The sequence below is a fragment of the Neophocaena asiaeorientalis genome, unplaced genomic scaffold, assembly GCF_003031525.2.
Source record: "Neophocaena asiaeorientalis asiaeorientalis breed wild unplaced genomic scaffold, Neophocaena_asiaeorientalis_V1.1 scaffold371, whole genome shotgun sequence".
Taxonomy (NCBI): Eukaryota; Metazoa; Chordata; class Mammalia; order Artiodactyla; family Phocoenidae; genus Neophocaena; species Neophocaena asiaeorientalis.
In genome coordinates, this window is record NW_020172369.1 from 3,236,838 (window position 1) to 3,243,688 (window position 6,851).

The following is a 6,851-nucleotide window of genomic DNA, read 5'->3' on the forward strand; positions in this document are numbered from 1 at the left end:
ATATCAAACGTTGGATGAAAGTCCTTCTCTATTAAATAACTTCAAGAGCTTGAAATAAAAGTTTATAATTACAGCTTTCAAAAATTTTAATTCAGAAGGCCAAAATGGACTACAGTGGCATAAAACAATGTTATTAAATGTTTTTTTCTGGATTCAATGCAGTCAATGCACTAGAAGTTTTGTTTTTTTTTTTTTTAATGTGAATGTAATGACTTAAGGCAGGTTAGTTTTTATTAAATGTAGATGTTAGAGAACCAATACACACACACACACACACACACACACGCACACACACACACACACATACCCCTTAACAATATTAGAGTTGAGGGATATTAATATATTTTTTCAAATTTTCAAATTAATGACTAAATTGGCATAGAATCAAAAGAGAGTAAACATGTTTGCAAGTTTAAAAAATCTCATTTATTTTTTATTTTCATGGGGCTTGTAAAATATGAAAATTACTAATGCTATTTGAACATTTCCAGAAATAAATACATAGAATTTCATTTTACTTTTTTCTGTCATGGGTGGTTTGGTATTTCAATTATTTCTGACATGTTATATGCCAACTAATATCTTGCAAAACTTGCCTGGAATATTACACTTTACTTAGGCTTTTTCATTTTGTTTTATTACTCATTTTCATTCCCCAAAGTATTTGACATCTATAGTGTTGTAACTGCAATTTAAAAGGAATCCATTTGTGACAATAAGAATAATAAATTCTTATATTTGAACAGAATTAAAACTTTAAAAGCATTTCCATTTCAAATAAATGTTTTATCCTATTGTTATAATGAAATATTTTATGTATTATAATTTTCTTCTGCCACAAGTAATTCTAATAAACCCAGGAATCTACAGTATTGCTTTCAATTCAATTTTTTCATTGTTCTTTTTTATAAAATGTATTTTGTCCTACAAACAATTTTCCTGGTCTTTTTAAAATACATGTTGTGTCTTCCATAATTCTACCTTTCTTCTATGGATATTTCTACCTTTCTACTATGGATAAAAAAAATATTATCCATAAGATTGTGTTTTTTCCCCCTTTCCTGTTGATTATATGTTAGAAAGTGTGTGCTTTGTTTATCTTATTTATTTATTTATTTAAATCTATAGATCACCTACTATCTTCCCTTTCTATAATTTTTTCATTGACCCAAAAAGTTATGTTATTTCCAACCAGAGGCATTGTTTTTGTTTTGTTTTTGGGGTTTTTTTTTGTTGTTGTTCTGAATATGTTTATATTTAAATATGTCTCAGATAATAAAATAGAAAGAATGCTTCATCTGGTGCCAGAGTGGGAACAAAGTCTTTCTAAATTGTTGCCCCGGGCACTGTGGATTTCTGGCAGGGACTCTATGGGACTGTTGTCTTCATTCATTTTTTCCTAGCTGCCTGGGGCTGCACTTTCTTTGGTAAGACTCTGCCTCTATGCCCTGAGTTGGGGCCTCTCCTCCTAGGAGCTGTTTGAGCGGTGCTTCTCTTGAGTTGGAAATTAACCAGTTTGGGTTCCCCAGGACCCACGGTCACACTCATTATCTCTGGTTCAAACCTGGGTGCCGTGGCAGTGACAGTGTAGGTCCCTGGAAGCAGCAGCTGGAAATAATCTCCACGGTCACCTGAAGTGACATCTTGGTTAATCCCACTAACACAAATGACAGCGTCCGCAATATTATTATACTTCTCATCCCGCACCATTCCCCGTATGTCTTGGTGTACCTGTTCCAAGAATTAAATTTGGGTTTCCTGATTACCCAGCCACTCGTGAGGTAACTTGTCGTGGAAACTTGTCACAACTCAGTTCCAGCGTGACCTCAGAACAATTGGTATGGATGTAAAGTCTTGCATTCCCTTGCTGAGAGAATATCAGGAAGCCCCATTGGTGATGCCACCTGGGAAGCAGTCCCCACAGTTCCAACCTTGGTGCATCCATCCATGTGCATAGGAGTAGACCTTGGTCACCTTCTGGAAAAGGAGTAGACCTTGGCCACCTTCTGGAAAAGTGTGTCATCAGGCGTGGGGGTATTGGCAGTGCAGCAGAAACCTCGGACCCGTGTTCAAGAGACTTGTCATATGAGTAATTGGCCACCACTGCCCCTCCATGGAGATTGGCTGAAAGGACAAACTTGAAGGAGCGGATCCACTGGATCACTGCCTGGGTATCGGGTTCCACCTGATTTTTCCAGTTGTCTGGAAGGGACAAGTGGTGGTTGGGGCTCCTGTTCTTCTCATTGTAGTAGATGTAGGTATTGAGATCCTTTTCCCCCTTCTTTCCAGACCAAGGGGAAACAAACTTCTTCAGCGAGGGCTACACATACAGCACTCAGCTGCAGAAGTGCTGGCCAGGCCAGGAGCACCTCTACCCGTTGGGCAACGTGGACGAGATACCCGAGTGGGTGCACCAGCTGGTGATCCAGTAGATGGTGGAGCACCACGTCATACCCACAGGCTTCGTAAACAGCACCGTCATCAAAGACTACCAGCCCGGCAGCCGCATCGTGTCTCACATAGACCCCACCCACATCTTCAAGTGCCCCATCATGTCTGTCCTTCTTCAGCGACTCCGTGCTCTGCTTCAGCTGCAAGTTCCAGTTCAAGCCTATCTGGGTGTCGGAGCCCGTGCTTTCCCTGCCCATGCACAGGAGCAGCATGACTGTGCTCAGTGGATATGCTGCTGATGAAATCACTCACTGCATCCGGCCTCAGGACATCAAGGAGCACAGAGCAGTCACCATCCTCAGGAAAACAGGTTTAGGTTTACAGAAAGTTGTGAAGATAGCAGAGAGCTATCTGTTCGTTCCCCCTCCTGGACGAGATTAGATGCACTCCGGTTGGAAACAAAGTCCCTGAGCAGCTCCGTGTTACCACCCAGCTATGCCTCAGATCATCTGTCGGGAAACAACAGGGACCCCGCTGTAGGTTTTTCCCTTTCATCACTTTAAATATTTCCTGCCACTCCCTCCTGGCTTGCAGAGTTTCTGCTGAAAGATCAGCTGTTAACTTTATGGGCATTCCCTTGTATGTTATTCATTGTTTTTCCCTTGCTGCTTTTAATATTTTTTGTGTGTGTTTAATTTTTGATAGTTTGATTATTATGTGTCTGGGCATATTTCTCCTTGTATTTATCCTGTATGGGACTCTCTGTGCTTCCTGGACTTCATTAACTATTTCCTTACCCATATTATGGAAGTTTTTGACTATAATCTCTTCAAATATTTTCTCAGTCCCTGTTTTTTTCTTCTGCTGCTGAGACCCATATATTTCGCATGTTCATGCATTTAATATTGTCTCAGAGGTCTCTGAGACTGTTCTCAATTCTTTTCATTCTTTTTTCTTTATTCTTCTCTGCAGTAGTTATTTCCACTATTTTATCTTCCAGGTCACTTATCCGTTCTTCTGCCTCAGTTATTCTGCTATTGATCCCTTGAAGAGAATTTTTAATTTCATTTATTGTGTTGTTCATGATTGTTTGCTTGGTCTTTATTTCTTCTAGGTTCTTGTTAGTTTCTTGTATTTTCTCCATTCTATTGCTAAGATTTCAGATCATCTTTGCTATCATTATTCCGAATTCTTGTTCAGGTAGACTGCCTATTTCCTCTTCATTTGTTACATCTGGTGGGTTTTTACCTTGCTCCTTCATCTGCTGTGTGTTTCTTTGTCTTCTCATTTTGCTTAACTTACTGTGTTTGGGGTCTTCTTTTCACAGGCTGCAGGTTCATAGTTCCTGTTGTTTTTGGTGTCCATCCCCAGTGCCTAAGATTGTTTCAGTGGGTTGTGTAGGCTTCCTAGTGGAGGGAGCTAGTGCCTGTGTTCTGGTGGATAAGGCTGGATCTTGTCTTTCTGGTGGGCAGGGTCACATCTGGTGGTGTGTTTTGAAGTGTCTGTGACCTTAGTATGATTTTAGGCAACCTCTCTGCTAATGCGTGGGATTGTGTTCCTGTTTTGCTATTTTTTTTGTCATAGCATGTCCAGCACTGTAGCTTGCTGGTCGTTGAGTGGAGTTGGGTCTTGGCCTTGAGATGGAGATCTCTGGGAGATTTTTGCTGTTTGATATTACGTGGAGCTGGGAGGTCTCTGGTGGACCAATGTCCTGAACTTGGCTCTCCCACTTCAGAGGCACAGTCCTGACGACTGACTGGAGCACAAAAGAGCCTGTCATCCACATGGCTAAGAATAAAAGAGAGAAAAAAAGAAAGTAAAATAAAATTTTTAAAAAGTTATTAAAATAAAACACAAAAAATAATTATTAAAAAAATTTTTAAGTAATTAAAAAAAAGAAAGAAAAATGAGAACAACAAAACCAAAAAACAAATCCACCAATGATAACAAGTGCTTAAAACTATAATAAAAAATACCAAAATAAACAAACAAAAAATGGACAGACAGAACACTAAGACAAATGGTAAAAGGAAATCTATACAGACAAAATTACACACAGAAGCATCTGTGTACACATTCACTAAAAGAGAAAAGGGAAAAAATATATATATATCGTTGCTCCCAAAGTCCACCTCCTCAATTTGGGATGATTTGTTGTCTATTCTGGTATTCCACAGATGCAGGGTACATCAAGTGATTGTGGAGATTTAATCCGCTGCTCCTGAGGCTGCTGGGAGAGATTTCTCTTTCTCTTCTTTGTTCACACAGTTCCTGGGATTCAGCTTTGGATTTGGCTGCGCCTCTGCATGTAGCTCACCTCAGGGCATCTGTTCTTCGTTCAGACAGGACGGGTTTAAAGGAGCAGCTGCTTTGGGGGACTCTGGCTCACTCAGGCTGGGGGGAAGGTGGTCTATGGAGTGCAGGGTGAGCCTGTCACGACAGAGGCCTTTGTGATGTTGCACCAGTCTGAGGCATGCCATTTGTTCTCCTGGGGAAGTTGTCCCTGGACCACGGGACCCTGGCAGTGGTAGGCTGCACAGGCTCCCGGGAGGGGAGGTGTGGATAGTGACCTGTGCTTACACACAGGTTTCTTGGCGGCGGCAGCAGCAGCCTTAGCATCTCATGCCCGTCTCTGCAGTCTGCGCTGATAGCTGAGGCTCGTGCCTGTATCTGGAGCTCCTTTAAGCAGCCCGCTTAATATCCTGTCCTCGCGCACCAGGAAACAAAGAGGGAAGAAAAAGGTTCTTGTCTCTTCGGCAGCTCCAGACGTTTTCCAGGACACCCTCCTGGCTAGCTGTGGCACACTAGCCCCCTACAGCCTGTGTTCATGCAGCCAGTCCCCTCCCTGGGATCCAACCTCCGAAGCCTGAGCCTCAGCTCCCAGTCCCCGCCCGGCCCGGCAGGTGAGCAGACAAGCCTCTGGGGTTGGTGAGTGCTGGCCGGCACTGATCCTCTGTGTGGGAATCTCTCCGTTTTGCCTTCACCCCCATTGCTGCGCTCTCTTCCGTGGCTCCGAAGTTCCCCCCCTCCACCATCCACAGTCTCTGCCCATGAAGGGGCTTCCTAGTGTGTGGAAACCTTTCCTCTTTCACAGCTCCCTCCCACTGGTGTAGGTCCAGTCCCTATTCTTTTGTCTCTGTTTTTTCTTTTTTCTCTTGCCTTACTCAGGTACATGGGGAGTTTCTTACCTTTTGGGAGGTCTGAGGTCTTCTGCTAGCGTTCAGTAGGTGTACTGTAGGAGTTGTTCCACATGTAGATGTATTTCTGATGTATTTGTGGGGAGGAAGATGATCTCCACATCTTACTCTTCTGCCATCTTGAAGCTCCTCCCTATTTTCTCTTGTAACTCAATTGTTTCTAAATGTCTCATCAACATTGCTGGAGAGGTTTGGTGGAAACAGACCAAATAATATATGATACATTTGGGACTGCTTGACCTTCAGTTAAAAGGCTAATATCAACACTTGTTATATGCTACTTTCTTTCATGTTTCTTCTTTATGTTTTCTACTTCCTTTTGCTAATGTTTTCCCCCTTCAAACTGTCTTCTAAGCTGTCTCTGAGTTTATAATAATGCCCATTTCATCTGTGTTTTAAAATTTCATGACTATGCTCTACCTTATCTGGCTTACATGTTATATATATATATAATATTCTCTCCAATGTTCCTGTTATTTCCAGGGTGATTCTATTATTAACTCTAAAATTGATTAAAGGTCCTATATCATTCTTTTATGGTCAGCTTCAAAATTTGCTTTCCTTAAATGATTTACATGTTTACTGAATATCTGCAAGTGAAAAAGTGTATGAAGTTATTTAAAAGGATAATTTCTTCTGTCTTTCATTTTAACTCTTTTAGGTCATTGAATGTAAGAATATAACTCACATATTGAGCAGTCTAGTTGGGATACATTATTGCATGATCTGTAACCACTAGTATAATATTTAATCAAAATTCTTCTTTAGTCAAATATTTTAGAAATAGTCTGCAATGTTTTTAAGTTCACCAATCAGAGCTAGACTTTCACGGCCATATAAATTTATACATATGGTCTTTCCTAGAATTGAAAGTCATGTAGAGTTTGTTATCGCTAAGGAATCCTGTTCCTATTGTTCTTTATATATTGTTTATTGTTTAATAATGTTTGCACTTCACATTTTATTGTGGTACTTATTTGTCCTTTTTCCCTTCTGTAAATAACAGTGAGGTTTGAAATTTCTCAATCCTTACATGTACTTTGTGGAATTAAGCAATGAGAGACCATATTTTAATGTTTTACTGTGATGTTTGAATGGCTATTTTCTGTTTCTCCTTTACATTATATTTGTATATTTGCTGTCCAGTTTCAACTATCTTTACACTCTTGTTTTTCTCACATTTTTGTCCAGGAGTAAATGCATGGCTTACCTTGTGACCCAATATTTCTAAAATTCTCATCAGTATGGCCTTATTAACCTTAA

At 40.5% G+C, this 6,851-nt stretch overlaps 1 pseudogene; it reads right to left on the reverse strand.

The window, feature by feature from the left end:
- Positions 1-1,389: 1,389 nt before the first annotated feature.
- On the reverse strand, positions 1,390-2,663 carry LOC112390706 (carboxypeptidase N catalytic chain-like; annotated as a pseudogene).
- Between the last annotated feature and the right edge of the window lie 4,188 nt (positions 2,664-6,851).